The sequence below is a fragment of the Sphaerodactylus townsendi genome, linkage group LG08, assembly GCF_021028975.2.
Source record: "Sphaerodactylus townsendi isolate TG3544 linkage group LG08, MPM_Stown_v2.3, whole genome shotgun sequence".
NCBI lineage: Eukaryota > Metazoa > Chordata > Lepidosauria > Squamata > Sphaerodactylidae > Sphaerodactylus > Sphaerodactylus townsendi.
In genome coordinates this window covers 53,618,186-53,644,643 of record NC_059432.1, presented here as the reverse complement: position 1 = coordinate 53,644,643, position 26,458 = coordinate 53,618,186, and positions in this window count along the sequence as shown.

Genomic DNA, 26,458 nt, shown 5'->3' with positions numbered 1-26,458 from the left:
TAAACCAACTTTCTTCCTGTCAGTTTTCTTCAACTTTCACACACATCAGTAATAATGGGGAATATTGTGGCATGAATTATCTTGTTCACAGTGACACATCCTCACATTTAAGAATATTTTCTATCATTAGCAATTTTTAAAAAACAAGTATTTTTTGTAACTACAAAACAAAAAGATGGTAAATCAGCCACCCTTCAGATGATTAAACAGTGACTGAATGAATGAATGAATGAATGAATGAATGAATGAATGAATGAATGAATGTTGTGGGTTTTCCAGGTTGTATGGTCATGTTCCAGTAGTATTTTCTCCTGACGTTTCGCCTGCATCTGTGACTGGCATCTTCAGAGGATCTGGTTGTAGAGTAGGGTTTCAAACCTGGCGTCCCAGATCTTAGTCCAACACTTTACTACAACATGTATAGTTGACAATACACAGAAAGGAAGAAAAGTTCATGAGCCAAGCCTGGAGCTCATTTTCAGTTCATTCTCATTTTCCTCATTTTCCATCTTCACACCATTCTCTGGCTCCAAGCCAGCCTCTTTCTACATTGCTGTTCCCTTCCTTCTTGTAGCCTTTCCCACATCACACTCTGTTCTGCAGTTACGAACCTACAGGTGGAGCCTGGAGATCTCCTTGAATTACAATCAATCTCCAGACCAGAGACCCCTGGGAAAAAATAGCTGCTTTGGGAAATGGACTATATGACATTATACTCTACGAAGGTCCCACCTCCACAAATCCCACCTGTCCCACCCCCAAATTTCTACGACTTTCCCAACCAAGAGTTTGCAACCCTACTTCTGCCTCTGGCCCTTGTCAGACAAAGGCACACTTCAGTCATGCCTGCAAATAGTTGGACAAGATTTTTATTATTGTACATTTTCAAACACATGAAACTTGCTTTGTGAACACTTGTCTTGAAGATCTATATATACAACAGAATAAACATTTTGACACTCAGTTTCAGTGTATTAAACCAAGTTGTAGTAGATTAATTTATCTGTCTAAAAATAATTGAAAAATGAAGTGTGTTGTGTAACAGTTTACAATTATTTTCCCAATAACAGTGAAAGCTGCCTTGATTTTTTAAACCAGACACTTTCAACCTCCCTGATCAGTCTTCTCATGTAAGGAAAAACACTCCACTATTCTGTAACTTTACCAGTCTAATAATCCTTAAGAATGGAACACTGAAATGCATACCATGCTCTAAATATAGGCAACCCATACGTATGTAATAGTGTTATAGTAATTGCAATAACTGTTTGATCAGTTTTTTCTGAAAACGAAAGAAAACAAAACTGAAAGATACAATTATGAGATCCTAACACAGACCATAGTGGTCTAAAAACATCTTTGTTCGTTTTGCTGGGCTTCCAACGTTGTTGTTAAAATTAAACTCTTCATAGCAACATTTAAATTTTGACATCCTGCTAAGTGCCTAGCACTTTGTTCTAGCATGAAATGGTATAGCTAGAATGGAATTGTGAACAGATATGTACTGTGCAGGTCAACTACACAGACCTGTTTTCAACTTGATTATTTTATTCTCCCAGGATGTTTTAGATTGGTAGCAGGTGCTTCAGAATTTCAAGAATTACATCTACCACACTCTTCTAACAGAAGTCAGTGAAACGGGCCTCTTTTTTAAAGCACCAAATCAAATGCAGTCAGAAAGAGCAACAGCACATTGCAGCATTTGACTGTATGCTAAAAAGAATTCCACTGATATTACCTGCATCCAGCTATTTTGCCTAGAAGTGAAGTTGCCCAAGTGTTATCTGTGAACTGAAGTGATCAGAATTTACTTAGCCTGGGCCAGGTCACAATAATGAAAACAGACTACTGCCCTACAGGGGATTCTAGATGCAAATTCAAGTTACTATGCAGGTCACTAAGCAGAGTATTAAATGTCCACATTTTAACTCAGATTTTTCCAGAGAAATATTGGTCAAAGACTGCATGGCATCCAGCTGAGACAGGAAATTTGTTCAGTGAGATAAATGTTGCAATTACTCCAACATAAAGACGAAAAAGCAGGAAATATACAAAGATATTAAAATATTCTGTTCCACCAAAAATTGCAGGGTAACTTTTGTTTCAATTACATTAGAGTTTGGTGAAGAATATAGTATATACTAGTTTGAGCAAAACCTTTTTCAATGGAGAGACTGCAAATACCACATTTTATACATGTGCTTTAAGCACAATGAAAACCTGTTTCCAGTGTAAAATAGATAAAATCCTGTTAATAAATGCATCATAAAGATAACCTATGATTACTCAAAAGCCTTGTATATGATATGAAATCCAATTTAATAAAACAAGTGTGATTGATGACTTACAAAAAAATCTTGTGAATAAATTACTTGCAATTGCTGCCTCTGAAATCATTATAACATTACTCAATACAGCATTTTAAAGATTTTGAATTTCAGGGTATTTCCTAAAACACATTTCACTGGATTTCTAAATACTATTTCCTAGGACACAGTATTCAAATAATGGTCATTTTTTTAAAAAAAAATGGCAATATTTTAATTAAATCAACTGAAGAACATCATGATAAGTTTAGATATGTTTAGATATGGTTCTGTTAAAAAAAACTAATCTCAGACCTTGGAAGCTATGCGGGGTTGGACACAGTTAGTACTTGGATGGGAGACCACCAAGGAAAAATGTGCTTGCTATGCTATGCTTATTACGCAGAGGAAGGAAATGACAAACCACCTCTGCTTATCTCTTGCCAGTATCCAGTTCCTGAATATTTTCAGAATTATTCAAAAATATCCAGGACCAGAATTTAAAAGACCCCGGCCAGTCCCCCCCTCAACCCACACACACAATTTTACAGGTTCCCCAGCAATGGAAGAAGGGGGGCAGGTCTCCCAGGCAATGAGATCACACATAAGTGGAGGAAGCACTAGAACTGTCTGCCTGATCTTAATGATTATCTCACTGCCCATAGCTTTCGGAATATGGCCAAAGAGGCTAAGAAGCTGGCCTTCGTCTCCATCTCGCAATATATTTTGTGTGCTGGTACAGCTCTAATCCATCTGTGCCTTCGAGTAATTCTGGTGCCCCTCTGGACCTTCTTCTTGATCTGTGCCAGGACTGGTTTGCCTTCTGTTTTAAAACATTAGTTCAAGTTTTTCTGTGTTTTTTGTTCCCTGTCAGGTTGCAGCTGGAGGAGGGAAAAAGGACCTTTGTTTTTCTTTCAGTTCTTTTCAGAAAGAGTTTTCTTTGGCTTTGTTTTGTGCTGTTGTTAAAAGAGTTTGAAAAGCTTGTGCTGTTTTGTTGGTTTCTCTTGGTCTATTTTAAAATTTTCAACTGCTTTACATTTTTTTCTGTTTCTGAAAAGTTCTCAATTGTAAAGTTTGTGCTGGAGGGATTTTCCATGTTGGATTTTCTGGTTATATATTGATTCTGTTATACTTGTTACACTGAGCTGTGGTTTAGCAGGGATTTTTTGTCCTATAGGAGGACACAATGGAAACAAACAGGATGGCCGGGGCAACTTGTTATGTAGAACTGGTGGACAGGCAGGACAGGTTCTCTGCAATTTTGGACAAAAAATAATTCTGGAATCCGCCCCCAATGAGTCTGAATATTGAAAAGGCGGGGGGGAGGGGGGGTACTTCAACATACTGATATGGAACCATTTCCAAAATCCAATTCTAAAACCTTCTTTCTTTTATGTGTATATTCTTAATATGATATTATGTGTTACCCAAAGGGCAGGGGGAACAAGTAATCCTACTGAACATATGCAAAGCAGTTCTTTCCACCTGGACTTCTAGAACATCACAATAAAGCTTTCAGTCTCACAGTATATCTTCACGCTGTGTTCTCTGTCAAACTAAACAAGACCTTAGCAGTGTATGAAAGCCCACCAGGGACTCTGTTTTTTCCAGTCTCAAACAGGCAATGTGGATTGGTGGATCACAGGCTGTGCAGGCCTATGCTAGAGGCAACAGCTGTAACTATAAAAAATTAACAAGATCTGCTGACCGAGGTGAAGACTGCTAAAAAACAAAACATGGTTTCCTCAGACACATATATTGGTTTGACAACTAGCTTTTTTTTGTTTTGGAATAGGTATCATTCACTCAGGTTTTTGGGAATAGCTAGATAAGATTGCTGTCAAATGCATTCCAATTGGTTTCTATTGTCTTCTCATCTTTTTCATGAAGCAGGAAAGCAAAGGGAAGTACCAAAGACAATTACTTCCTGTTCTCTTACAGCCAGAGCATTCCTGAATCAGGGAGCAGGGGAGAGACTTCAGGGCAATATTTTAGTTTATTCAAATACATTGCTCTTCTTAATTTTTATTAGTTTAATTTTGTAATTACACTATTACAAAAATTAAAAGATGACCGATCACGATGAATTCAAAGTGAAAGGCTGGTTGTGAGATCTGCCCCTCCCCACATAGAGAAAGGATAATTAATAATTTTCAGAAATGCCTCAAGTGCAAGTGAACAGATGGTAAAATGAGAGAACAGATGGAAAAAAGTGAGAAAGGAACTTTATTCAATGAGACTGACTAATAAACATACAGTAAAGTGTTCTCTAGCAGACACACTCTGCTGATCTTCAATGAAAATATTCACTATTATTTACTATATTTTGAGCTTGCTTTTCTCACTGACCCTCAAAGCAGATTACAGAATGTAAAGTCAATAATGTAAAGTCTTACAGTCTTACAATCTAACATACTGTACAGGGTGACTGTTTAAATTCCAGTCGCAGTTAAGGTTGCCAACCTCCAGGTAGGACCTGAAATTCACCCAGAATTCACTTCCGATTACAGTGGTCAGTTCGCCTCAAGAAAAAGGCAGCTTCAGAGTATGGTCTCTATGGCATCATACCCTCATTTGATCTCTCCCCTCTCCAAACTCTGTCCTTCCTAGGCTGCATCCCCAAACCTGCAGGAATTTCCCAACCCAGAATTGACAATCCTAGACTGGAAATGGAAAACCGTCCTGATATAGAAGGAGCGGGAGAGGGCAACCTTGAGAACATCTCTGCCAGCTGCACAAGGTAATATATGTGTGTGATGTGTACGCATCTTCTTTTAAAAGAGTCATCAGGAACCATTCTGTTTTCCCCTCCAGGTATGCAGTGGAGGGACTTCAACTTAGTATCTAGATCTTAGCTGTACTGTCTAAGCATGCCCAGATTAGCATTCTCCATTTATGTTCTCTTCCAGTTTAATGCAGTAAAGAGATCGTTGTTGAAGCTACCAGAGTTTGCTGTGTGCAAGCTTCCATTTCACTTTCTGTTACAGGTAGTTAAACCTGCAGATGTGGCCAGAGATACAAGCTGGAATTCGAGAGGCAAGACTTTGACCTATGGCTTTTCACCTGCAGCCTTGAATGAGCCAGGCCAGTTGATCCAGCAGTAGCCCAAAATGTGGTGTTTTACATTGCTTTTTAAATCATATTTTTGTGGTTTGTGTTTGGAGAAGGCAATGGCAAACCATTCCATAAACATAGTCGTGATGTGACATCACCTCATGATTCAGTAATGACCCTGTCCTTTACCTTTTTAATAAGGTGACCAGATTTTTCGTATTAGAAAGCGGGGCTCGCGCGCACGCGCACCCACAGCAGCACACTGCCTTTTGCGGCGGCGCTCCCCAGTCAGGGAACAGGGAAGCGCCCCAGAAGGCACTGCGGCAGCCATATTATCCAAAACAATCTCTTAACACTGAACACAAAACATCCATTTAAAATTATGTAGTCTCTCCAAAGATACAGGATTCTCTTTATGGCAGAAATTCATGGCGGTAACCTTGTGCAGAAGATATTTCCTTCCATTTTGATCCAAAAGCAAAAGTTAGATATTTGTTTCTTTGAAAGTCATTTGTTACCCAAACACTACTAGTTTTTACTATATGCCTCATCTTATAAGAGTTTGTGCTGTTTTCTCTCTTTTGCCCCATTCTCCCCAAACTAACTGAAAGTCAGATAATTTTCTGTCATTCAAAGGAATGACATGAGATAACCTGGAGAATCTCAAAGTGCCACACAAGGACATAAATACTCTTGCATATGCAAGGGCAAGAATTAACCTTTTAAATTTTGCAGAAGTAGTGTGCTGGCTGTAACAAAGAACAAGAAAAGGGAGCAGCTTTTCATGTCTCTCAAAAACACTCATATGTCACAGGAAGCAACCTCTTAATACAGTTTATCAGAATAGAACAATGCTTATAAGCAAGAAAGAGGCAAGAGATGGGTCATAACTGGTAAGCTGAAAAAATGTGCCTGATCAACTCTTTAATAAAGCCTAAGAAATGACGCTTCCATCTGCCACAAGAAATACGTTAACTTAAAACTTTTTGTGGCCTTTAGTTCCTAAGCAGATGATCCCACTTACACTGAGGCCATACCAGTACAGATCCATTTGTAAAATTAAATTAGCATGTTTGAATAGACCCTTTCTTCCAAAATTTCAAATTGGCAAGTGTTTGATGGATATATAGATACGTGATAAGAACAACAGAAATAGAACTGTCTTCAAGGAAAACTGCCACCATTGTGGAAGAAGTCACTGTTTTAGAACCTGCATAGCTTCAAGAGCTATATCAGTATAGATCATCTGGCATCATGCCATTTTTTATATTTTCTTCTTTAAAATCCTAAATACCATGATGGAGAAGTTAGTTTTGGACAGTGAAACCAAGTAGAAGTTGAAGGGTTAAATATCATCTTTCTTTCCCCAAGGATCTGAGACAACCTGTTGCTGCACAAGACAGAAATATGCATTTTATGAACAAAACAAGACTATAGTCTGTTGAAGTCTTTTGGCAATACAGCACATAAATCTGGATACACTATTAAGTGAAACAAGATCTTTTTCCTGAATGGTTCTCTGCTACGTCAGACTTAGAAGTTATCTTGTGAAACTACTGCATACAACCTGCTAGTTTATGTAATGGGCAGACCATAATACATTCTTTTTTATGTATTCACAGAAAAAGTGTTTCTGTAACTAATACACACACACAACTAGTAAAGGGTTTCCTTTTAAATGGATACAGGTGGATTTTTGCCCAGTTTTAAATGGATACAGGTGGATTTTTACACTTCCTCCATAGACTTATAAATGGTTCTACTCCCAGAATAATAAAGTTTTTACATAGTACCATTCCAGCAGCAAATATCAGTAGACATTCAGTAAACTGAAGGAAGCATTAGAAGAACAAAATGAGAAAGTCAAATATCCATTATTTAACAAGCCTCAAAGCACTGCCGCATTTGCTTGATATATCCCTAATATGGGAACACTGTCAAAGAAGAGCCGCAAGAAATCTCAAAGCAGAGCTCTCAATGCCAATTTAAATTCATGTGACATCATTGGCCATTTTAGTGCAATATTTTCCATTATATAAATCTCAAATTAACCTCAGCTTACATTTTTGCTTTTTTTGCATCTGTTGAGTTATTTTCTAACAATTTCATCTCCATGCGAAGACTATATGGCATTTATTTCTGCAGAAGCAGTGATAGATATAAGCATGCTATTAGAACTGATCTCCAGAATACATCAATTGTTTATTAATTTAAAACATTTGTTTCTCATCTTCTGGAGAAAATGGCTGCTTTGGAAGGTGGACTGCATGGCATTATATTCTACTGAGGTCTCTACTCTCCCTAAGCACCACTCTCCCAGGCTCTGATCCAGGTATTGGCAACTCAAAGTAAAGTTTACATATAAACAGAGGACAAGAAGTTTAGGCACCTTTATTTCTATATCCTACCACAAAATACTCTGATATGAAATGATTTTAAAAGGTTTTTGAGTTTGGACCCAGATTTTATTACCAATCTTAGCCAATTACCTACCCTCTGTGATAGGAGAAGATCAATGGGGGAACCCATTCACCCACTCTTCCCTCATGCTTTGAGTGGTGAGGCTGGGGAAGGGAGAACATTGCGGATACTATGATGTCATATGATGTCAATGCTCTGGGAATTGCTCCAACCTCTATGGTAAAGACCTCAGTGATTGTAGAAAATTTCTAGATTTCATAGAGGGCTCTGATGCCCCTCTCTTTTTTCCTCCTGTGCTCAAGTGATCAAGCATCAGTGGTGGAAGGTGATGGTAGGAGTTCACCTTTTGCACACATTTGGTCTCTCCAGGTACATTACTCTTCAAGTCAGTTTCTCAATTGGGTATTTGTTCCCTCTCTTCAGAATTTACCATGTTGCAGATCAGAGAAGCCCTGCAGTTTCTAGGAGCAGGCAAAGAGCAATTATATCCCTGCCTGTGCAGGGAAAGAGAAGTAGAGCAGTATGCATTCTGCTTCATTCAGTTTTTCTGATCCTCCCCACCTCCCCTTGCCCATGCAGGAGCAATTCCCCTGGCATTTCTTGGGGGCTGATAGGGCTCGTTTTTGTTTTAATTTCAACACTTTCAATCCATCCCAGGAGCAACAGCTCAAGGAAACAGTCCTTTAAAAATTCATACACAGGCAGCAAACAATCACCTGAACCTAGAAGTATTCTCCTTAGGGGGCAGACAAAATGGCAGCTAGGCTTAGGGGAAGCAGCGGCATACCCTCGTGTGTAAATAAGGAAATGCTGGGAGACCATACTGTGAAGCACGAGCCTAATGGTAAACTAAGGTACATGCAGCAAACTAGATACTGAATAGTGAAAAAGCCCAGCAATGATCAGAGCATGATGCACACCAATTTAATGGGGTAGTCTTATGAATCACTCTATTTTTAATATTGCATTTATGAAATGAAGCTGATCAAATAAAAGAAACTGCTCCTACACATGCACAGTCACTAAACAGGTAGTTGATGTGATCAGTTTTGATTTATTTTTTGCCTTAAAATGCAGTCAAGAAGAAATGAAGAAGAGTTTGGATTTATACCTCCCCCTTTCTCTCCTGTAAGGAGGCTCAAAGGGGCTTGCAATCTCCTTTCCTTTCCCCCCCCCCCCCCCGTGAGGTAGGTGAGGCTGAGAGAGCTCTGAAGAGCTGTGACTCACCCAACTGGTGTGTGTTGGAGTGCACAGGCTAATCTAGTTCCCCAGATAAGCCACCACAGCTCAAGTGGCAGAGCGGGGAATCAAACCCGGTTCTCCAGATTAGAGTGCACCTTCTCTTAACCACTATGCCAATGCTGCTCAAGTATCTGACTTTTGCTTGAATATCACAAAATTATACATGTCAGGTAAATGACAACTACAAACTACAAGACTAACAAAAGAATACTACTGAAGACTATTTCACAATTGATACACTGTTAATTGCAATTTTTAGATTCTAACACTAGAAGCAGTACCAGTATGTAAAGACTCAGCACAAGAATCTTTCAAATGGGGGAACAGTTTTGATATACATCTCATTCTTATAAAGCTTTATAAAAATGAAAGCAGAGCAGGAAAATAATTTTTCACATTTGCATGAAGCCCATAATTATTTTTACACCATCTGTTGGCAAACTAGAATTATAAATCCACCGTAATAGTGCAACACTGACATGACTACAAATTTACTTCAGTGAAAACGAGAAGGTTTCCAAGCCATTTGCCATATTATTGTAGATTGCAACAGAGCAGAATTTAATCATTCCTCTTTCCCAGAATGAAAGTCAATACTAGAGAACAATGATACCCCCATAACATTTTTCTTGACTTTGGAACACAGTTACAGATAAAAAGCTTTTAGTATTAAGAGTATGCTCTTTTAGAGCTAAGCACTTGAAACAATAACTGATACAGAATACACAGAGCCATGATAGCAGACATTCTGGGATGACAGCTGGAAAAGACAACAGGCTAGAAACAGGGAGTAATATCTGATCTTAATATGCTCCCTGCTGACAAAGCTACTCATTATTTCATAAACAGTAACTGTGAAGGATTGCACCAGTGTCCACATATCATTCGCTACCTGGACAACTTCCTCTTTGCCTAACCACATTATAGGTCCTAGAGGCCAAGTTCAGTGTGGCCTTGGCCCCCCAAAAAAGTCAAGGACCCAGCCACCCAGCTGACATACTTGGAGGTCTGAACAGATTCCATCCAAAGCACCTCCAGCCTGCCGGACAATAAACTAGCATCCTTAAAAACCCTCATCATTCAAACCCTATCCAGCAATAACTGCACATTGGGCTTTTCTGCACAATTCATTTAAGATGTTTTGAGACAGGAAATAAAATGTTTCCTTCATGGAGTTCATCATAGTTTTTCCCGCAAAATGTTTTCCTTCCAACCTCAAAACGTTTTAAATGAATCCTCTTTTAAAACATCGGATACATTCTTGAGAGGAGACTGCCCCCTCTGGTCTAGGCCCGTGATGGCGAACCTATGGCACGTGTGCCACAAGTGGCACGCGGAGGCCTCTCGCCAGGCATGTGAGTGCCCGGATCTCCCCCGAGAAGGTCGCCACCGCCATTCTCCCTCTGCCCGAGGGAGAAGGCAGCCACCTTCTCCCTCGGGCAGAGGGGAAATGGCGGTGGTGACCTGCTCGGGGCCGCCTGCTCTTGCGGCACGGGAGCCGGCGGCGCAGAGCAGGGAACCCCCTCTGCCTGAGGGAGAAGGTGCTTAATCTTCTTCCTCAGGCAGAGGGGGAGACGGCGGTAGCGGCCTGCTCGGGGCCGCCTGCTCTCGCGTTTTGCGAGCAGACGGCGCCGAGCAGGGAACCCCCTCTGCCCCAGGGAGAAGGTGGCTGCCTTCTTCCTCAGGCAGACGGGGAAATGGCGGCAACGATCTGCTAGGTGGCCTCCAAAACTCCAGCCAGGGCATTTTTTTTTTAGCCAAGAAAGGGACCCTTTCTAGGCATAAAAAAGCCCCAAAACAAATGCAGAGGCTGGAGTTCCCCTCTCTGAGAGGAAAAGCTGGGGCCTACTTCTCTCTGAGAGGCTATCTCTCAGAGAGAGAGTGGCGCTCCAGTCTCCTTTGATCCATCCGCCCCCCCCCACCCCCATCAAGCTTTCTCTGCCCATGGATCACAGGGTCCATGGGCAGTGACAGTTTTCCCATTTACCCCCCCCCCCATTCTCATCAAGCTTTCTCTGCCCATGGATCACAGGGTCCGTGGCCTGCATCTGTGTCTGGCATCTTCAGAGGTGTATCACGGAGGGAAGTCACAGAGTGTATCACAGTGTGTAACAGACTTCCCTCTGTGATACACCTCTGAAGATGCCAGACACAGATGCAGGTGAAACGTTAGGAGTAAGATCCACCAGACCACAGCCACACAGCCCGGAAAACCCACCAGAACCTGTAAAACATCACTATTCAGGTAAAATTGCCATTTTGGCACTTTGCGATAAATAAGTGGGTTTTGAGTTGCAGTTTGGGCACTTGGTCTCGAAAAGGTTTGCCATCACTGGTCTAGGCCATCCAGCCTAGGCCATCCAGCAACATGCCCAGCTCAGGAACTTGTCACCTAGCTCTAGGCCTCAAGTGGCAAAAAAACCACACATTGGTCCATGCCTCAGAAGAACTCCTGGATTTGCCCATCCCACTTGATTTCCACTCAGAAGGTGGGCTAGAGTGAGAGTTGGTGTCACTGGCTGGCGGGAGGATCACCCACTGCTGAATCCTGGCTATGTCAATGCTCTTGTCATTGAACTCAATACAAGCTGTGAACATTTCACCTAACCAGGTGTCTGTGATCTATCCTCCCTTTGCCCTCACTTCCTTGGCCCTGGGCAGCAATAAACTGTAGAAAGCACTGTGTAGGGGAAATGCAGAGAACTGGCTGTCAGTGCTTTCCCCTGATGAATCACAGGCTCCAAACTAATATCATGATAAGCAGATTGGAGGAGGGTTAATGTTGTCCCCATCTTCAAAAAGAGAAAAAAGAGAACCCAAACAATTATGGCACAATCAGCCTAACATCAACACCAGAAAAGATTCTACAGCAGATCATTAAACAGTCTGCAATTGACACTCAGAAGGGAATACTATGATCACTAAAAGTCAACATGGGTTTCTCAAAAACGAGTCATGCCGGACTAATCTTATCTCTTTTTTTTGACAGTGATAAGTTTAATAAATGAAGAGAATGCTGTAGATGTAGCGTACCTGACTTTAGTAAGGCCTTTGACAATCCTACTGTTAGATGAATTTGTAATTGGTTGACTGACCAAACTAAAGAGTGCTCACCAATGGCTCATCTTCATCCTGGAAAGAAGTGACTAGTGGGTTCTGCAGGATTCCGTCATGGGCTCAGTGCTATTCAAGATTTTTATCAGTGATTTGGATGACGGATTAGAGGGCATGCTAATCAAATTTGTAGATGACACCAAATTAGGAGGGGTAGCTAACAAAATGAATTTCAACAGAGATGAATGAAAGATAAACACTCAGGCAGAATAAATGAAATTAACAGGTATAAGATGACTGATACCTTGTTTGACAACAGTACATGTGAAAGGGATCTAATAGCCTTAGTAGTCCACAAAACTGAATACGAGTCAGCTGTGTGATGCAGCAGCCAAGAAAGCCAATGAAATTCTGGGCTGTATCAAAAGGGGTTTTTAGTACCTATATTGAGGGATGTAATAGTACCACTCTATTCTACATTGATCAGACCTCACCTGGAATACTGTGTCCAGTTCTGGACACCACAACTGAAGAAGGATATTGACAAGTTGGAACAGGTCCAGAGGAAGGTGACCAAAATGTTAAAACGCCTGATTCCATGTCCTATGAGGAGCGGATTAGGGAGCTAGGTATGTTTAGTCTGGAGAAGAGAAGGTTAAGGGGTGACATGACAACCATATTTAGATATTTGAAGGGATGTCATGTTGAAGAGGGAGTAAGCTTGTTTTTGCTGCCCCAGAGGTTAGGACAAGGAGTAATGGATTCTAGATGAAGGAAAAGAGATTCCACCTGAATATCAGGAAGAACTTTCTGACAGTTAAGGACTGTTTGACAGTGGAATATATTTCCTCGGAGAGTGGTAGAGTCTCCTTCTTTGGAGGTTTTTAAACAGAGGCTGGATGGTCATCTGTCAAGTGTGTTTTGATTGTACATTCCTGTATGACAGGGCTTATACCTTGTGTTCTCTTCTAACTCTACTGTGATTGTGCTCATTTATAACTAAAAAAAAAATCTGTATAAAAATCCATGTGGCCAGACACTGAGATTATTCATTCCGGACTTGAAAGCCCTTGGCTCAGAACTGCAACACCTGTGACCGCAATTGTTTGCAAAAGAATAGAGACTGCATGATTACCGTTTCATGCAGGGAAAATGATCATAGCTGAAACGGATATAAATAAGGCTCAGACCAATAAAATTTACTGATTAGTTAACCTGCAGAGAGATCAATTATGTATTCTATACAAACAACAAGCAGCTATCAGATGGAACAGGTAAACATTGAAGAAATTCATCTCTCTTGAATTAACTAATCAGCAAAGCTATTTATTTCTTCTGTTTCATAAATCCACCTCCTTTCCTTCCACCTATTAAATTCTAAAAGTAGTCAGTGTTCTACTTGGAAAATAATGATCGGTTTCATAGCAACAGACCCATGTGAAACCTAGGTTCATAACTTCATTACATATTCAAGCAACAACAAAGCTCTGCTGCCAGAGCAAAAACTTGTTACAGAAAAGGAAAAATCCTACTAGCAATCCTCCAACCTCAGTACCCCAGAATGTTTTTAAGAGTTCTTCTAAATAGTAAAATCTCAGTAGGCTGAAACAAATAAACTACCTGGAGCATGATGGCTGCTTCAAATTCCACTGTGAGAAGGCTCACAGCTACAGGCATTCTCTCTGTGACCAAGCTACCAAAGGTAAATCAGTGTTTTGCAGATCCACTGTGGATTCAAAACAGAATGGTTTGGCATATGGCAGCCACTGTACACATGACAGAATCTGAAATAGCTACCACATCACAAAAGGCTTAATTGCATTGACGGGGTTTTACTGGTTTTGTTTTATACTCCCATATTTTATCTTAAGAGCTCCTGTGGAAGCAAAGCATCATTCAGAATAATGTCAAATGACTGCTTCAGCAACACATCATGTTTGTATTGTTCTAGTAGACCAGAATGGGAGAGCAGTAGTAGCACAGCATGAAGACATGCGGCAGTAATAGGATTGCAAACCTCCAGGTTGGGCCTGAAGATCTCCTGGAATTACGAATGATCTCGAGAAAGCAGAGATCAGTTCTGCTGGGGAAAATTGCTCTTTTGGAAGGTGGAGTCCATAGCATTTCATCTTACTGACGTCACTCCCAACCCTAAACCCTGCCCTCCCTAGGCTCCATTCCCAGATATCCAGGAATTTATCCAACCTGGAGATGGAAGCATTATATCAGTAGTGCTTGGCCTCCATCTCCACCCCCCAACACACACACAGAGAGAGAGAGAGAGAGAGAGAAACATAGAAAAAGGGAAGGAGGCAGAGGTGGGATCCAACCAGTTCTCACCACTTCTCTAGAAGTGGTTACTAATTTTTTCTGAGTGCTGAGAAGGGGTTACTAAAGCAACCTCCCTGCTCAATAGGAACTGGAGGTGCATGTGTGCGGCGGCCCCACTGTTTGAATCCCACCACCATCGGAACCTGTTATTAAAATTTTTGGATCCCACCACTGGAAGGAGGGCCCGGCTTTATTAAGGGAGGAAAAAGAGGGCCAAGTCCAACCACACCATAGAGGAAGGAAAGGAACAGGCTTCCAAACAAACTAGCCATTGAAGGAGGGGGTGGTGGTGAAATGTTCCTGCACTGCTGTGTCCCACAACAGACCCTGAAGCCACAGGCAGGCATTTTGGGGTTGAGACAGAACTGATTGCTGGTCCTACACCTCTGATTCCCAAGGTAATTGCCTAGATGTGCCTTACGCAGGTGCTTAGAAATCTTTCCCTCCAAGACTCAGGACTCCGGCTGAATAGAAATTCCTTGGCTAAGCTCTTCTAAAAACTTGGTGGAAATTAAATAATTAATTCCAGAGATAGATTCTAGAGGGGTAGATTTTTGTCTACTGTAGCTAAATCAAAAAGCAATACTTTGTCACCTTAAAGATTAAATGGATTTGTCACAGCAAATGTTTAATGGCCACAGGCTATTTCATCAGATGCTTGGAGTGAACTCAGTCAGCAGATAGGAAAAGAAATGCGAACAATGGAGTTAAAGGGCCGTGAAATGGATCCTAGTTCTAGATTATGACATTTCTATGCAAAACTTAAAAATACAAGCTACACAATGACTATTCACAGCAACACAATGATCATTTAAACCCTGCTCAATACCATTACATGTATTGTTGAATCCTAATTCAGTGTATATATTTGTTAACAAATTAATTCCCTTCATCAGTATTATATGATGTTAAACAAATTAAAAAGAAAATTATATCCCCCCAAAGGCAGGTTATTTTCCATAAGTCCATGTTGTGCTGTTTAGGAATTAACTGGCGAGGGACAAGTGCTCCTCTCTTGGGATTGGGGTTGTCTTGGGAAATTCCTGGTCATTGGGGGGATAGATCCTGGGGAGATAAGGATTTGGGGAAGCAGAAGGGCCTCGGCTGGCTATAATGCCACCATTCAAAGCAGGCATTTTCTCTTAGGGAACTGATTTCTGTAAACTGAAAATCAGTTGTAATTCAGGGAGATTTCTAGTTCCCACCTGGAGGTTGGCAGCCCTACTTAGTGTTGAGGCTATTTTTTTTGTCACCGGACTTGCCTCAAATGAATATCCCAGATGTACCTCCACATTTTCTGATAGCTAATAATGTAAAGAACCCCCCTCCCTTTCATCAGGGGAGGGGTTCACGGCTCTTTTCATAATTGCACACATGAACATCAGTGCCCGGCACAGCCGGAGCCAAGCCAAGCACAACCATTCAGTGCCATATCTGTAACAGAAGTCCCAAGCCTGAACACTTCTTGATGGAATGAATCCTAAAAGCAACGGAAACAAACTAGCAACCAATGATGCTGATTTAAGAGGGGCAATACAGATTACCATTGGCCAGTGCCTGGAGTAATCAGGAAGTCACATTCTGAACAAGTTGCAGTTTCCAGGTTGTTTCCAAGCTCAAAATAAAAGCACATTACAACAACCCAGCCATCACTGTGGCCAGATTGGCTGAGTCTAAAAAGAGAGCTGCTAAAATATATGGAGCTGATAGAAAGTACTCCTAGTCACTAAACCCAACAGCTTTTCCAAGAAGAGGGTTTTATCCATGAACACATAGCCACTTCAGAATTTATCTTGCTCTACAAATCCAAGACAAGCAGATTCAGTCCCTCTAGAGCCAGTGTTGTGCCGTGGTTAAGAGTAGGTGGACTCTAATCTGGAGAACTGGGTCTGATTCTCCATTCCTCTACATGAGAGGTGGAACTCTTATCTGATGAACCAGAGCTGTTTTCCCACTCCTGCATCCCTGCTTGGTGACAATGGGCTAGTCACAGTTCTGTGGAACTCTCACAGTCCCACCTGCCTCACAAGGTGTTTGTTGATAAGCACAACCTACAAACAATCTACAGACCCACTAAGAAAATTCAACAGATGCTACGTTCAGCAAAGGATAAGAGGGATCCTCTAGCTACTGCAGGAGTCTATCGCATACCATGCAGCTGTGGACAAGTCTACATAGGAACCACCAAAAGCAGCGCACAGACACGTATCAAAGAACACGAAAGGCACTGCAGACTATTTCAGCCAGAAAAATCAGCAATAGCAGAACACATGATAAACCAACCTGGACATAGAATATTATTTGAAAAAACAGAAATTCTGGACCACTCTGAAAGCCACTACGTCAGACTACACAGAGAAGCAATTGAAATCCATAAGCACATGGACAATTTTAACAGGAAGGAAGAAACTCTGAAAATGAACAGAACTTGGCTGCCAGTGTTGAAAAATACTAGGGTCAAGACTGTGTCAAACCAGCTCCACCCAAACACAGGATGACCATAGACAAAAGAAACAAAGGCCAGGATACTTCTATTCAGATGCTCCCACCAGTGACCTTGCTATCTACAGGGTTACTCCCAGGCTATAGTCTTCATTGTTACTCATACTTCTATTCAGATGCCCTCAACTATTGACCTGGTTGCCTTCTTTGTTACTCACAGACAAGGTTTCCCCACCCACCCTGGACACTCCCCACACACCCTGGACAGATATATACTCCACTTGCTTTCCCAACATCAGATCCTCTGAAGATGCCAGCCACAGATGCAGGCGAAACGTCAGGAGAGAATGCTGCTAGAACACGGCCATACAGCCCGGAAACCACACAGCACCCAACTTATAGTTTAATGTGATATATCTTTTCTAAACTCTAAGGAAGTTGCAATTTTTTTGCACTAAAATTTCATTAGCTGCAGTCACAATGTGTGTGTGAGATGGGGATTACCTTGCAGGCTTTCTGGGGATGGTCCAGAAACACTACTCATTTAGACACTGAATCGCTGGTTTACTGGATTTTGCCTCTTCCTTCTGAGGTTAGCCCCTGCTTTTCTACTCCTACCACTAAACTCTCTGCATCAAAGCCTCTCCTGCATATTAGCCTCCTCATTATTATGCCTTTGCCTGCACCCGTTATGCCTCTCAGCTCTGTAAGCCTTTCTTTCTTTCTTTCCTCAGACCTCATTAGGCTACCTGCTTCTATGTTTTCAGCTGTTTTGCCCACTTGGACTGCATTTTTGGAAACTGACCTGAGCTTGACACTTACCTCCAATTTAACCTCACCCCACAGTCACACAGCTCAGCACAACCTGTTCACAGGAAAAGCATAACCATTCTTTGCTCTGCCTGAATGGTCCCGACCTCGTCTGTAACAGCCACCTTCTAGGAACCTCTGCAGTGTTTTCTGCATATGGGGAAGGTCTGTATATCAAATGACAGTTATTTTTATTTGATGTTTATTACACTGAGTATAAAGAATGAAGAAATATTGAGATACTGGCCTTTGCTCCGGGAATACTGAATGCTAAAACTACATTTGCAGGGTAAGAACTCAATTCATTTGGAAAAATTATGACAGTCATCAAAGGTGACTGAAGGAATTTCCTTGGAAAGAACAATACCAGTAGATTAATCAGACAAACTTGGAATCAAGATGACGAACAGAAACACAGGAACTATTTAGCAGTTGATATTTGCTGCCATTGCTTGAATCACAGTCAAAATAAGCATGTAAAATGAACTCCTGCAGCTCTGTGACCTAATGTATAACTCAACTGCCAGAGACATTTGTAGGATTGATCTTAAGGAATTGTCTCTCATTCTTGGAAAACAGCCCTTAGTCACAGAATTATTCTGTGCCATCTCTTGTGAACTAAGCAGGAAGCATAAGCAAGGTTATTAGTCCAAATTCTCATTCAGGGAGCTGACCAGATTAGATAACCATGCAATCTCCCTCAATTACCTGCAGTCTCCGACTCCTGCATTGAAGCACACAATTATACACCTCGCTTTTTCTTAAGCTTTCTTCTTTTAAAGGAAGGGGAAAGAGCAGCATTGAGGGTCCACAGTTGCAAAAGAACTGCCTATTTCATCCACAAGAGCTGGATAGCAGGTGGTGCACTTCAGGAAATATTAAACTATGAATATAATCCAGTCTAGGCGAACACCAAACAATCTAGAAAGTCCCATTTTCCTCCAATAGGGTATACTTTCATTATAATTTTGCAAATTGAAAGAATTTATTCTGAACCAATGGGTACAGCTCTGTGCAGAGAGCAGCAAAGCTGTCCAGGATAATTAAAAATGAGATTCTACCTTGTTTACTATGTTTCGTTCCCGCCATACAGTTGCTGCATGCATGTTCACTCACAAGCTCTACATCTGCAACAAGCTAATCAAAGACAGATGCTTGCTTCTAGAACTGCCAAAATAGGGTGGAGATCCATGATTGGCAACGAACATATTTTTAGACAAAAAGAATAAGCTATGCTCCACATCTAAGCACAGTGCAGTCACCTCCCTTTTGCAGAATTTTTGAAAAGCCTGTAATCCAGCAGTCCCCACATCAGCGCATGGTTATTGCATCATCTGCACACCAAATACTGTACCCTAGAGCCCAAGGATATGTGTGTCTACTCAAGTATGCCACAGTGGTCACTAAATGTTTTTTTCCTACCATATAGTTAAACATACAATTCTGGAATATATTATAGCCAATACAGTCACATCATACAGCCTAGTCACTGAAGGAAGAGAGTTTTATTTACACTACATGCTATAAAAACTGCAATACATCAGGTTTCTCAGTAGTTCTACATGACATGCCACATATTATCCTCAAAAAGACTCCTATAACTTCAGATACTACTGCAGAGTTTCCAGCCTCTCCTACCTTTCTGAAACCTTGCTGAGTGGGGGTGATGGATATGTAAGGACACCATGGGGGACTGCAGAATGTCACAACAGGCTCATGGTGTGCCCATGGCAGCCCATAGACTAACTGTGCCTTGAATCTTTCAACCCAAGGCATCAGACTCAAGCAGCTGTCAATCAGTAAGTTGCACTGGTAGATCCGGGGTGCAAGGGGCAAAGGAACCTCCAGGGGGCCCAATTGTGTCTCCTCAATTAAATACAAAGAGTGGTCCAACAACAGTCAAGCCTCCCAAAGACAGCTGAACAGCCCATCAAGGGGCAAGGGAGGAGTGAGCCAAGCCACTTGGTGTTCAAGAATCCCCAAGTAAAACCTTAAACATCAGCACAGTACATCTTTCAATGCAGAAAATGTTGGACTATCACAGCCAGCAGAAGTGAGCACTGATTATGTTAGACCAGGGGTAGGGAACCTGAGGCTCTCCAGATGTTCAGGAACTACAATTGCCATCAGCCTCTGTCAGCATGGCCAATTGGCCATGCTGGTAGGGGCTGATGGGAATTGTAGTTCCTGAACATCTGGAGAGCCGCAGGTTCCCTACCCCTGTGTTAGACTCATGATATATATAGTGTTGAGGAAGAAGTTCCCAGGACCAGGTGTAACACAGATAGCACAGAATTACCAGCTCACGCTAGTATTTGAATGCAACTACCCTGGAACTACTTGCAGGAATTATAGGAACTACTTACAACATAAGGTGTGCAGTTGCAAAGTATCTTATGAACTTCTTTGGCCCACAAAAGTCAAACATAGTGCTACGAACATGAACAACTATTTCTCTCATTAGAAGCTAAGTGCGACTAAGATTGCAGTACAAATGACTGCTTTTCTTGCAACATTTTTAAAAAATCCAGTGGTTCCCATTCATTAATGGATTCTAGCACTTAAACAACATTACGATATTTATATTCCATCTTTTACATTGACAATGGTAGCACAAGCACTTACAGAACACCTGGCTCAAAGGTAACATACAATTAAAATTTTTAAAAACAAGAATGCACAGTTGTAAGCAGCTTTGCAAAATTATGCTCTTTAAGCGCAAAGAGCCTACCTATCAAGAATAGCCTTGCACATCATCTGGAAAGTGGACAATGTAAACATAACATATTTCTGAACCAGCCAACAAAAAAACAAACATAGAAGGATCAATGTGTTCTATTCAGTATATTTCATCTTAGTTAGCCCAATTAATGACCTACCAGTATTTCAGATTATCAAGATTCTAGTCTCTCACTGAATATAAGTACTAAACCGCCCACAAGCTTTTCCATTACATACTTTATGGCCCATCTATTTCAGCACTAGTTCACTATAAAAATATTCACTTCCATTACTACATTACATCCCTTCCTTCTAGACAATTCTCAAATATCATGATAAGGTAGCTTGGATTTCATGAGTATGAAAAATACTCTTTACAGAACTAGAACAAGAATAAGCAACTGAATTGTATACTTTGTCTGGTAACAATAACAATACCTAACAATACCACATACCATATTCCACTTCTATTAAAAAAAGAGATAAAATACTTAACTGATTATTTTATGTCTTCATTATGGTGATAACAAACACCTTCATATAACTTCTAAAAATTAATACCCCTGTACAGAGTTTGAATCCTGACAAGGAAACAATAACTTGGTTCCCAAGAGATTACCCAGAAATCTGTCAACACAACTTCTATTCTGCATATTTATAAGCACGGACTGAAACAGCATATATTAATTTTGTCCACAGCACATTCCTTACCAATCACAGGATTTGTGGGAGTCACAACCCTGCTCTATGACAAGAAATTACACAAAGGTTTAACATCTTGCATTGTGTTTTAATCAGCTGAAAATGATTCAATTTACAGTTGACCACCTCCCAGTCAAATATTTGTCAAAATTAGGTTCAATGTATTGTCGAAGGCTTTCACAGCCAGAATCACTAGGGTATTGTGGGTTTTCTGGGTTGTATGGCTGAGTTCCAGTAAAATGCTACTGGAACACACCCATACAACCCAGAAAACCCACAACACTGTAAAAATTAGGTTCCTTGGACTACTTCTTCTCTTAGACAGCTGTTCTTCCAATGTTAAGTTTGCCTTCAGGAATTGGCAATTAGCACTGAATGTATAAACATATATCCTTAAAAATAATCTTGTTGAACGTGATCATTATATTTCTACTTTATGGAGCAAGACTAGAGATACTATGTAAGGAATGTTAACTGACCTATTTTCCTTTTGTTTCCTTGAACTCAACTGTTTCTGCTGTGCATCACAGGCTAGGAATGCTTTCTGCAGGAGTTTCAGTTGGTGCTAGAGACCCCAAAATAGCACTGGAAGCTCTGGCCAAGTACCCAATTTATGCCTTCAGCATAGATAAGGAAATATAAATCCTAGCAAGAAAAATTATGGTAATGCTTCACCCATATCACTGCCTTCTCTGTGAATCCTCTTATACTTGTGCGTTCTGCCTTCCCGGAATATAAGCATTCTAGGCAGAGTTATATGTTTTGGCTAAGCACTCCAAAATCATATCTTTTCTTGGACTCACAGAGAGAAATCCCACAAAAGATAAAGGGTGAGATTAGAAATCCTTCACTCCATCGTGCTGGTCTAAGGTAGTTGGCACTCTCTTCTTGCTTTGTCCTTGAAACTAGGTAAGGGAAAAATATGATCTCTCCATTTACTTCAATTTTACGTTCTATCTCTTTGTTGTTCCATTTATCCAAAAAGATGCAGTTTTATATCTTTACATATACATGATAATTCTCTGTCATTTGTGGTGTTACGTTACAGCAGCATTTGCTATATTAAATAGGGCATATAACAGGCATCCCCAGTGTGTTGCCTGTGGGCACCAGGGCTCCCTCTGACACATTTCCTGGCACCTGCAATGTGTTTTTAGAAAGTGAGCAGGGCAAGGCGGGGCTTTTGCCCAACAAGCCTTGTAACTGGCCATTATAAGAACATAAGAACATAAGAACAAGCCAGCTGGATCAGACCAAAGTCCATCTAGTCCAGCTCTCTGCTACTCGCAGTGGCCCACCAGGTGCCTTTGGGAGATCACATGTAGGATGAGAACGCATTGGCCTTCTGCGGCTGTTGCTCCCGATCACCTTCTGCGGCTGTTGCTCCCGATCACCTTCTGCGGCTGTTGCTCCCAATCACCTGGTCTGTTACATTGGAGATTTGATTGTCAGTGCAAATTTTTAAACATGTTGCTTTGGCAGCAGCTGCCACAATTGCAAAAGGAAGTTCACTGTGTAATTGAAGGTAAACTGCAGCAGCCATTTTGTGATTGGCTGAGCCTCCTGTGGCAGCCGTTTTGATCCTTCACCCACCATCCTGTCTCAGAATTAAAAGGTACCAGCAGATTCTAAAAGGCTGGAGATCCCTGGCCTATAATGTTATTCATATTGCTTCAGTCTTTGCAGGTACTCCAATGTATTTTCTGCAACCATGCTGTAGACCAGGACGATGTTTATAACCTCTCTCCGCTAAAACATTTGGGTCATAATCCTAAACCTTCCCACACAGCCTGATGGGGAAAGTACAAAACTTATATCCATATAATAAAAAGGGCTGGGGCTGGAAACAATTTTTGATCAAAGCTAGGGACTCCAACTACTGTGAACTAGTACATCGTGGCAATAGACTGTTATAAACCCATAGCAATCACCATTTTAAAAAGTCCTTTGGTGGCATAGGAAAATGGTGTCTAAAGCCAATGAAAATGTATGGTAACTTATGTGGCTGCTCTGTTGTCCCTCTGAAAGCAGTGTTATGGTACTATAATGATGTAGCAATTGCCAATCTTCTAGAAAGCCCCAGAACAGTCTTCTGGTGGCAAGGAGGCAAATGATGACCAAGGGACTAAGGCATACAAAATGATACTATACAGGCAGGACCTGCACCTTCTTCCGCACACAGATAGGCAAAGACACCACGTCTTTTCAAAATTATCTTATCAAACCAGATCAGGAAAAGATCACCACGAAGCAGGGAAATCTGGGTAGTTGGGGCAGGATCCATTGGATACTCACCGTGAAGGGTCTTTCTACTGTAGGTTAGTGGGGCATCTTGTATGGGTGTCTTCTCCACCAGTTGCAGAGATACAGGAAATGACAAATTAATTATCCTTGTGCTTCCTGTGCAATCTCCGGGGTCGCTTTCCCTCAGTTCCCCCGCCTGGCACAGTAGTATTGAACATGTAAACACAAACATATAACAGTAACATGGAGACAACAACGGCTGAACAATAACCCTAAACTGTTGTCTGTCTGAGGCCTTCCCTGAAGGAATTTCAAACAAATTTCTGTAGAGAGCATGATCGGGCACTAATAGAAACTAGGGAGGGCCAAGATGCCCCACTAACCTACAGTAGAAAGACCCTTCACGGTGAGTATCCAATGGATCCTTCTACTGTAGGTGTGGGGCATCTTGTATGGGACCTCCCAGAGCAGTGTCCCGAATTCGGGTGGGTTTCATCAGTCCCCGATAATGCTCTCCAGAACCCTTCTGCCAAAGGCTGACTCTGCCGAGGCCAGGGACTGAATTTTGTAATGGCGAACGAAGGAAACGTGGAAATAGACGACCAGGTTACCGCTTTACAGATGTCTTCCACTGATGCGTGATTTCTAAAGGCCGCGTTGGCGGCCGCATTACGGACTGAGTGGGCGGTGATTCCCAAGGGAATGGTGAGACCAGAAGCTTTGTATGCTTCGCATATACATGCTTCCAAGGTGTTGCTAATAGCTGCTTTGGACATTAGTTCCCCCGACTTGGGAGGGTGAATGTTTATGAACATACTTTCCGACTTCCGAATGTTTTCCGTTCTGATAATGTACGCTTTTAGGGCGCGGCGCGCATCCAGTGTGTGCCATAATTTTTCTTTTGGATGAGAGGGATTTGGCATAAAATTTGGAACGACGATCTCCTGGCGAGCGTGAAACTGTGAGTTCACTTTTGGAATAAATGTGGGGTCCGTACGGAGACACACCCTGTCTTTATGAAAGACACAAGACTTATTGTTTACTGATAGAGCTCGCAGTTCAGAGACTCTTCTTGCTGACGTTATGGCGATCAGAAATAAGGTCTTCATCCTTACCCATTTGATATGTACCGTTTGGATGGGTTCAAACGGGGGCTTTGTGAGTGCCAATAGGACCGAATGTAGACGCCAGGAGGGAAACCTGTGGATCACTGCTGGTTGAGATAATTTGACTCCCCTCAAGAAATTCATGATATCTGGGTGTCTGGTGATTGGATTGTTGTCTGTGAGGGGGAGGACTGTAGCAATTGCTGCCAATTGTCTGCGTAAGGTGGAACATTTGAGACCCATGGAGTACACGACTGTGGTTGCCGGTTCTATAGGGTCGTGTTGTTTACGTTGGCACCACCTGACGTACGCCTTCCATGAGGAGTTGTAGATTCTGACCGTGGAATTGCGTCTGGCCGCTAAAATTGTGGCTGTAACTTGCTCCGAGTAGCCTTTTCTTCTTAGGCTTGTCCGTTCAAGTTCTACGCGGTCAGCTTTAGCCATGTGGGGTCTGGATGTACAATAGGGCCCTGAGTCAGGAACTCGGTCGTGATTGGTAGGGTCAGTGGCTCTGAGACTGACAGTTCCAGGATCGTGGAGAACCATGGTCTCCTGGGCCATCTTGGAGCTACTAATATCACTGATGCGCCTTCCGCTATTATCCTGCGCAGAAGTCGAGGGATTAGCGGAAACGGAGGAAACGCGTAGAGGAGAGTTGTCGGCCACACTGCGTTTAGAGCATCTGAAGCTGTTGCTTGTGGATGGTAATTCCGAGTCATGAAGTTCGGGAGTTGTGAGTTCTGCTGTGATGCAAACAGGTCGATCTCCGGATGCCCGAAGGTTTTGCATATGAGGTCGAAGACAGATGGGTCGAGTTGCCATTCGTGTTCACATATTTTCTGCCTGCTTAGCCAATCTGCCGTGAGGTTCTGAGACCCTTTGATGTGTAGTGCTTCCAGGGATGCTACGTTTGTCTCTGCCCAGTGGAGGATTTTCATCGCTTCCCTGTGAAGCTTGGCTGATTTGGAGCCGCCCTGGTTGTTGATATGCATTTTGGCGGCTACGTTGTCTGTTCGAATGATGACATGTTGATGATGAATTTGGGGCAGAAAATGCTGAAGAGCTAAGAGAATCGTTCGAGTTTCCAGTACGTTGATGTGTAACTTGGATTCCTCCTGAGACCAGATGCCTTGGACGTATTGTTGGTTGAGTGCAGCCCCCCAGCCCTGGAGGCTGGCGTCTGTAAATATTTGTTGATGATGAGGATGTAGATATCGTTTCCCTTGTCTCAGGTTGGACCGAGTCGTCCACCATCGCAGACTTTGTCGAACTTCTGAAGATAGTGTTAGAAGCTTGTCTTTCTTGTTGATGATGTCCAGTTGGTATGCCCGAAGGAAGTGTTGTAGTGGTCTCACATGTAGTCGTGCCCACTGAGTCAGATCGATTACCGATATGAAAAGTCCCAGCAAGCTTGCGAGTTTCAGCAAGGAGTTGCGTTTGGCAGACATGATTTCCAATGTTGTCTGGCGGATTTTTGTGATCTTTTCTTCTGGAATAAAGAACATGTCTTGAGCTGTGTCCAACAGTAGGTGTTCAAGCGAGTAGAGGGAGTTAAGGAACTTTTTTCTTTGTTTATGATAAAACCGTGTTGAGACAAGACTTTTTGTACTACGTTGGTATCTTCGTTGGCCTTGGAGATAGAACGTGAGCGTATCAGCAGATCGTCGAGGTAAGGGTAAACGTGTACCCCTTGTTCTCTTAGTAGAATGATTGGGGCCAGAAGCACTTTCGAGAAAGTCCGAGGAGCTGTGGCCAGCCCGAACGGTAAAGTCTTGAATTGGTAGCGATGATCCTGGACCCCGAACCTTAGGTATTTCCTGTGGGATTTGTGAATTGGAATGTGTAAATATGCTTCGGTCAGATCCAGTGATGTCAGCAGGTCTTGATGTGAATGACGAAGCTTGTCGACCTGAGAGTTTCCATTCTGAATTTCGGGACCCGAATAAATTTGTTGAGATGTTTCAAATTCAGAATTGCTCTCCAGTCCCCGTTCCGTTTGGGGACTGTAAAGAAATGTGAATAAGT